The 7303-nt window shown below is 42.7% G+C and overlaps 1 pseudogene; it reads left to right on the top strand.

Moving 5' to 3' along the window:
- Positions 1 to 2410: 2410 nt before the first annotated feature.
- On the top strand, positions 2411 to 3300 carry LOC113933546 (annotated as a pseudogene).
- The last annotated feature ends 4003 nt before the right edge of the window (positions 3301 to 7303 follow it).

The raw sequence follows: 7303 nt of genomic DNA, 5'->3' as shown, positions 1-7303 counted from the left end.
GGGGGAAAAGAAAACTTAATTACCAGTGAATAAAGCAACTCTCAGAACATATGGTTTCAGGTTGTGCCAAGATTTGGGGCCAATTTATTACTTTATTATTATTATTGTTGTTAATCTTTACTTGAAAGATGTATAAAGCCACTCAGTAAGTCCCTTTCTCAAGGATACTGAAGCCAGAGAGTCTCTGAAAGGCAAAGCTAAACGGCAGATCACAGATCAGAGCAAAAGCATTTTTATTATACATCAGCATTAAAGGGTAAAGGATGTTCCGTAATGTCTTCCCCCCGCCCCTTAACAAAGAAATAGCACTCTCCTTTGTTTGGGAAACTTTGACGCCTTCAAGAATAATTTGCTTTTCTGCTTCCGATTTTGTTCTTCTCCTTTGACAACTGTGCTCAGCCTGCATCTGAACCAATATTTGGAAGGGATGTTGTTCTGTTTATACTTCCATGTTTCAGGGAAGACGTCATGGCTGAAGGAGATGCAGTTTGAGAAAGTTCTGTTCTCTGTTCTCCACAAGCCAAGGAAAACATATTTTTAAAATCTTGCTAACACGTTAGCTTTGGCATCTTTAAAACTCATTTTTTCCTCCACATTTTTGTGTCTCTCCAACTTGGCTGTCAGTGAGCTGTGTGGTCTGATGAGTGACCAGGGGCAGAGATATGCATTGTAGCCCCATCACCAATTGGCAGAGGGCATCAGTTACAAGATCATTGCCCTTGTCCAATGGAAGGAGGTGGTTTTGAGCAGGACAAAGCGCCATCTGTGTCTACAGACACAGCTTGGAGATGGACCACACGTGAGAGCAGACGTTCGATTGCAAATTGTTAGAATTGACCAGAAAGTAGAGAAACACAGCAGCGCATCCCCCGCCACCACACCCCCGGCCTGGTGAGCTGGATTGTAGGGTTGACGAATGGACTTAGGGCTTTATGAATGACCCTCTTCCTTTGTTGACACACAGGGTGACCCCTGTGTCCTCTAAATGGTGCAAGCCAGACATCTTTTCCAAGTCCTAATAGTTCCTTCCCTTTTATAAATGGCCAAATCGAAGCGCATTAGATCTCCCAGGGGGCCAACTCTTTAAATGCTTCCTGTACAATGGGCCTCAGAGGCCCCTGCCTCCTTCCTAAATGGGCCTTCCTGCAAATCCCGGTGCACTTCCTCACACTCGGGCATCAGTGGGCTCTGCCGCATGTCCTTGCTAAGGCCACAGCAGCAACTGCTGAATATTTTATTAGTCACCGGTGTCTCTCCATGCAGCCCACACCTGGATGTCATCTTTCCTGTTGTGACACACTTTTCTCTTAAAGGAGCCATCAGTGATGATGTGTTATAGTCTGTTCAGAAGCAAGGTCTCAACCAGCATCCCTGTTAAGCTGGAGAACATTATCCTTTCCAGAAACAGGTCTTTGAAAGTTTGTGCAGATTTGGTAAAAGGGAACAATCCAAGGAAGGCCTTGCTTTCATGAAAGCCCCCTCTCTGTCCCCAACTCCCTTGCAGGTAACCCCAGGGGAGAAATTTTAAAAAAAGAAAATCTGGGCTTAGAAGTCTCCAAAGGTTGCTTTTTCAGAAGGCACTAGTTTCTAAGAGTACTATTCTTAGTCTTTGGTTTTAGAACTTGTGTGAATTCATTTATTCCTTCAGGAGATGTTTGTTTAATTCCTACTATGTCAGGCACTAGGCAAGTCACTTGGAACCCAGCCCTGAACAGTGAGACACCCACCTTGCCTTCAGAGAACAGAAAACCTAGTGAGGGATTCATTTGTTCACTCATTCATTCAGTACTGTTTATTGAGTGCCTATTATGTGCCTGGCATTGTTCTAGAGATTAGGATACACAGTGGTGGACAAAACAGGAAAATCATTCTGGTGGGAGATGGACATTTTTCAAATAATCGCATAATGTATATAATTATAAAATGTAATAAGCACAGCAAAGAAATCTTAAAAACACCTTCCATGGGATTCTATACCCAGCTAAACAATCATTCAGCAGTCAAGGCAAAAGAGATATTTTTCAGATGTACAACAAACAAAAGACTTTATTACCAGTAGATACTCAATGTCGGAGGGAAGTGGACAAAGAAGAAAGGCATGAGAAATGAGAAACAGCACAAAAAATCATGAAATTTACTGGCAAATGCAATGAACTCCTGCTTATGTTAAAATGCTACTTTTTTAACCGGGGAAAAAATTGCAATTAATGAAAATGAGCAAAATAGAAAGCCAAGTTAAAGGAGAAATAATGTTACAAAGTAACAGAAACTGGCTTTTTAATGGAACAACTAAAACAGACAAGCCTCTAGCAAGATTTAAAAATGGATGGAGCTTTTCGGCACTACCCAGAGAGGGGTCCATACGGTGTTGTTCTGCGTTCCCATCATAACTTAAAGGGAAACTTTCACAATGTCTGGAGCTCTCAATGTCCTGCAAATGAAGGAGGAGGAGGTCCTTAAATTCCTTGCAGCAGGAACCCACTTAGGTGGCACCAATCTTGACTTCCAAATGGAACAGTACATTTACAAAAGGAGAAGTGACGGCATCTATGTCATGATTCTGAGGAGAACCTGGGAGAAGCTTCTGCTGGCAGTACATGTCATTGTTGCCATTAAAAACCCAGCTGATGTCAGTGTCATATCGTCCAGGAATACTGGCCAGCAAGCTGTGCTGAAATTTGCTGCTTCTACTGGAGCCACTCCTGTTGCTGACCGCTTCACTCCTGGAAGCTTCAGGAACCAGATCCAGGCAGGCTTCTAGGAGCCCAGCCTTCTGGTGGTTACAGATCCCAGGGTTGACAACCAGCCTCTCACAGAGGTGGCTTATGTTAACCTGCCCACCATCGCTCTGTGTAACACAGACTCTCCCCTGGGCTATGTGGACATCACCATCCCTTGCAACAACAAGAGAGGTCACTCAGCAGGTGTGATGTGGTGGATGCTGGCCCCGGGGAAATTCTGAGCATGCATGGCACCATTTCCAGGGAACACTCATGGGAGGTCGTGCCTGATCTCTACTTCTACAGAGATCCCGAAGAGATTGAAAAGGAAGAGCAGGCCTCTGCTGAAAAGGCTGTGACCCAGGAGGAATTTCAGGGTGAGTGGACTGCTCCAGGTCCTGAGTCCACTGCTACTCAGCCTGAAGGTGCAGACTCGTCCGAAGATGGGCAGGTGCCCTCTGTGCCTATTCCACAGCTCCCTGCTGAAGACTGGAGTGCCCAGGCGGCCACTGAAGACTGGTCTGCAGCTCCCACTGCTTGGGCCACTGAATGGGTAGGAGCAACCCCTGAGTGGTCTTAAGCTGCTCTTCCACAAAGGCAAACAAAATGGAAAGAAGGTTGATGGAAGATAAACAGTTTCTTACAAAAGGGTATAAAAAAACATAAGTAAACAATGGTAGGAATAGAAACACATATAGCTGAGATTTGTTTTAATGAAGGAAATTAAAATAAAATAAAATAAAATAAAATAAAATAAAATAAAATAAAATAAATAGGGGCAACTGGGTGGCTCAGGCAATTAAGTATCTGACTCATGATCTCAGCTCAGGTCTTGATCTCAGGGTCCTGAGTTCAAGCCCTGTGTTAGGCTCCACACTGAGTGGAATAATAAATAAAAATAATAATAAATAATAAAACAAAATAAAATTAGGCAGATACAATGAATAACTTTATGTCAACAAATTCAAAAGCTTAGATAAAATGAATAATTTTCTGGAAAAATATAGACTACCAACATCAACTCAAGAAGGTTTAAAAAATCCCAAATACACCAACAACCATTAAAGAAACTGAACCAGCAATCAAAAGTACCTCCCATCACTCCCATATCCCCACACTCCAAACACAGAGACAAAAGGCCCTGATTCTGTTTTACAGATGAATTCTAACAAACCTTCATTGAATAGAGAGCCCCTATCTTATAAAAGATATTACAGAGACTAGAAAAAGAGGGGGAAACTACGGAAATAATTTTATAAATTTAGCATAATCATGATGGCCAAACCAAATTCTCACAGTGCTACAAAGAGGGTTCAAGAATTTTTGTTCTAAAAGCCAGTGCCCTGCTTGCTAGCCTAGAAAGGGCGGGGTCAGTTATCTTGCACACTAAAAGAGTCTGGGAAAGAAAGGGGGCTATCGCTGATCATCCTTCACATTAAACCATGTGTTCAAGTGAGAACTTTGTTTACTGTACAAAGACCAAGATATCTCCCATGAGACTTGCATGACACCATTTCAAAAGCTGGAGTTACAAAGATGAGGTTTGCTAATCCGTTGTGGTCCATTTGAATGCAATTGCTAGAAATATCACTTCATCAGGAATGAGGAACTTGGGACAAATGCTAAACCAAATGGGAGGCCAGATCAACAGGTGAAAACCAGGACTCTTCCTGAGCAAATCAGGAAAGTTAGAGCCCATACTGAGGAGATCAGAAGTATTCTGGATGTAAAATCAAAATGCAAAACCAAGAAATAACATTCCTCTATAACAATGGAAACCAGTTAGAAACATGTAATAGGAGAAGACACACAAATATAATAGAAGAAAAACACATACAACAACCACCAAAAGTATTTACACCGATTGGGGACATATCAAAACTTTTAAAACTTTATGGAGAAAAGTACAAAACATGGCTAGAGGTGGGGTTTTTGTTTTTTGTTTTGTTTTGTTTTGTTTTAATGCATGGATAAATCATATACAAGCTTAGGAATGTTCAGTGTAATAAAGATATTGGTTCTCCATCAATGTATTTATAAACTGAAATTCATCCCAACAGGATTTCTCAAGGAACTCCAAGCGGTGGTTTAAGATGGGGGATGGAGCTCCTTGTGTCAAACCGACGTTCTAAGCAACAAGAGGGAAAGAAATAAAACCCCCAGTCTGATGCTCTTTGGTCCCACTCAGGAACCCCTGCTTATTTTGTAGCAGCCAAAATATAGAGGTGGCCACATCTGAGAACAAGACAGGTAAGGAAATGTAACCTTTTGCACTACTATCTGAATAATGTGGGGTCTGTTACTGAGGAAGAGGGAAGGGGATTTGGGAAGCAGCCAGAAGGCTTTGTCCCTCAAATGTCTATCTTTAGGAGAATGGATAAATAAGTTGCAATTACATTCACAAGGGAGTACTACCTAGTGGTTAAAATGAAGCAAACAGGGGTACATGGATCCATATAGCTAAGCTTCGAAACAAAAATCTCTTACCTGAAAAAGAAAGTTGCAAAGTGACTCAAAGTATATGATACCATTTATATGAAGTTTAAAAGCCTGCAAAACAATACTGTGTATCTTTTATGGCTACACAAAATACTTCTGTTGGGAAGATAAAAAACATGAATGGGAGTGAAAAACACTAAATGCAGGGTGGTGGTTACCTCTCAATGCGATCAGAGACAGATACGTCAAGGATTTCACTTCCACCTACGATGCTTTATTTCTTCAAAAATGAGGAAAGGGGCACCTGGGTGGCTCCGTCGTTAAGCGTCTGCCTTGGGATTGAGCCCTGCGTGGGGCTTCCTGCTCAGCCGGGAGCCTGCTTCTCCCTCTCCCACTCCCCCTGCTTGTGTTCCCTCTCTCACTGTCTCTCTCTCTGTCAGATAAATAAATAAATAAAATCTTAAAAAAAAAAAAAACGAGGAAAAAAAGATTTGAAGGAAAATACTGTTAAAGTTAAATCATGAGTACTCAGAATGTAAGTTATCATTCCCTATACATTTCGGTATGTTTGACATTTTTCATAGTTTATGAGCTAGAAGGAGAGAGAGTAAGAAAGTTATGTAAAGACATAACTAATGAGGTGTAACTTACATACAGTGAATTCACACATCTTAAGTGTACAACTTGATAAATCTTTACAAAGCAAATAAATCCAGAGCATGGTATAGAAGCCAGCGCTGAAGAAGGTTCTCTTAAGCCCTCTCTCAATGATAGCCCCTACGAAGATTCACCACCATTGTGACTTCTGTCACCATAAATTAATTGTGTGTGTTTTTGACTTCTGTATGAAGGAATCATGCAGCATCCTCCAGCGTCTTCTCTTTAATGGCTGGCTTCATTGTTTCAGCATGATGACAGTGAGGTTCATTCTGAGGGGCTGTCTTCTAAACTGCCTTGGTGCTGATCCAGGTGGAAGGCAGGGGCTCCACGTTCAACGTGTGGAAGACCATCTATCACTTCCTGAGTCCTGCAAAGCAGTGGGGAGGGAGATCTAAATTTTGGATGGTTTTCAAGATCCCGTACCCATGGCTGTTGAGGGAGCAGGTGTCCCGCCGACAGCTGTGGGTGGATTTGACAATGCTCCCAAACTCCCTCCTGACCCTCAGTTTCCCATTTCCCTCGTCTGATGTCTGCTTTAAATAAAGTAACAATCCAGTGTCAGAGACTGTGGAGAGGCTTGGGACATCCCAGCCCTCAGACAGCTCACCAGGGGTGTAAAAATAATTAAAGCTGCAAAAGGAGATGTAGGTATTATTTTTAGCCATATGTGCGAGGTTTGCCTCTCTTCGGGGCCCTGTTCCAGTCCCTCACTTGCTACCAATGTTTTAGAAAGTTAACTCCTTCACATTGTTTGTGTCAAAAATGTTGACTTACAGAGTAAAACGCTGAGATATGATATGCTAGAGATGCATGTAGGTGGGTCCTGCAGCTGGACTGGGAAGATGTGGCGCTCTGGAGTTTCTTGACATGGGCTGTGTTTCCTGGGTGTTGAGACCATTGGCCAGCTATGCTCCCTCCACCTGCTCCCTGGTGTGTGGAGGCTGCAAGGTGGGCCGTTGTTCTAGGGGACAGCTGGCTCGCCAGCCATTTCTCCCACTGGCTGCTCACAGTTCCCTGGAATCCATCACTGAAAGTCATGGACCAATGGAAGTCTCAGGTCCAAACTACAAAAAACAAAAACAAATACAAAAAACAGAGGGTGGTGTGAAACGCACACACATGTTACACAGACCACAGCTGACTCCAACATCTATTTTAAATGAGTCATTCTCAGGGCACCTGGGGGGCTCAGTTGTCAAGCATCTGCCTTCGGCTCAGGTCATGATCCCAGGGTCCTAGGATCGAGCCCAGCATCGGGCTCCCTGCTCCGTGGGAAGCCTGCTTCTCCCTCTCCCACTCCTCCTGCTTGTGTTCCCTCTCTCGCTGTGTCTGTCAAATAAATAAATAAAATATTTAAAAAAAATAAATAAAAATAAATGAGTCATTCTCACTTCCATATTATCACTTTGTTTTGTCTGCAGCGGAGAGGCTAATTTGAGTTATGTATACTCTCTGTGATCTCCCTGGAAAGATGGATTGCCAAA

The sequence above is a fragment of the Zalophus californianus genome, chromosome 10, assembly GCF_009762305.2.
Source record: "Zalophus californianus isolate mZalCal1 chromosome 10, mZalCal1.pri.v2, whole genome shotgun sequence".
Taxonomy (NCBI): Eukaryota; Metazoa; Chordata; class Mammalia; order Carnivora; family Otariidae; genus Zalophus; species Zalophus californianus.
The sequence above is the reverse complement of the archived record's forward strand: the minus strand, read 5'-3'. Positions and strand labels throughout refer to the sequence as shown.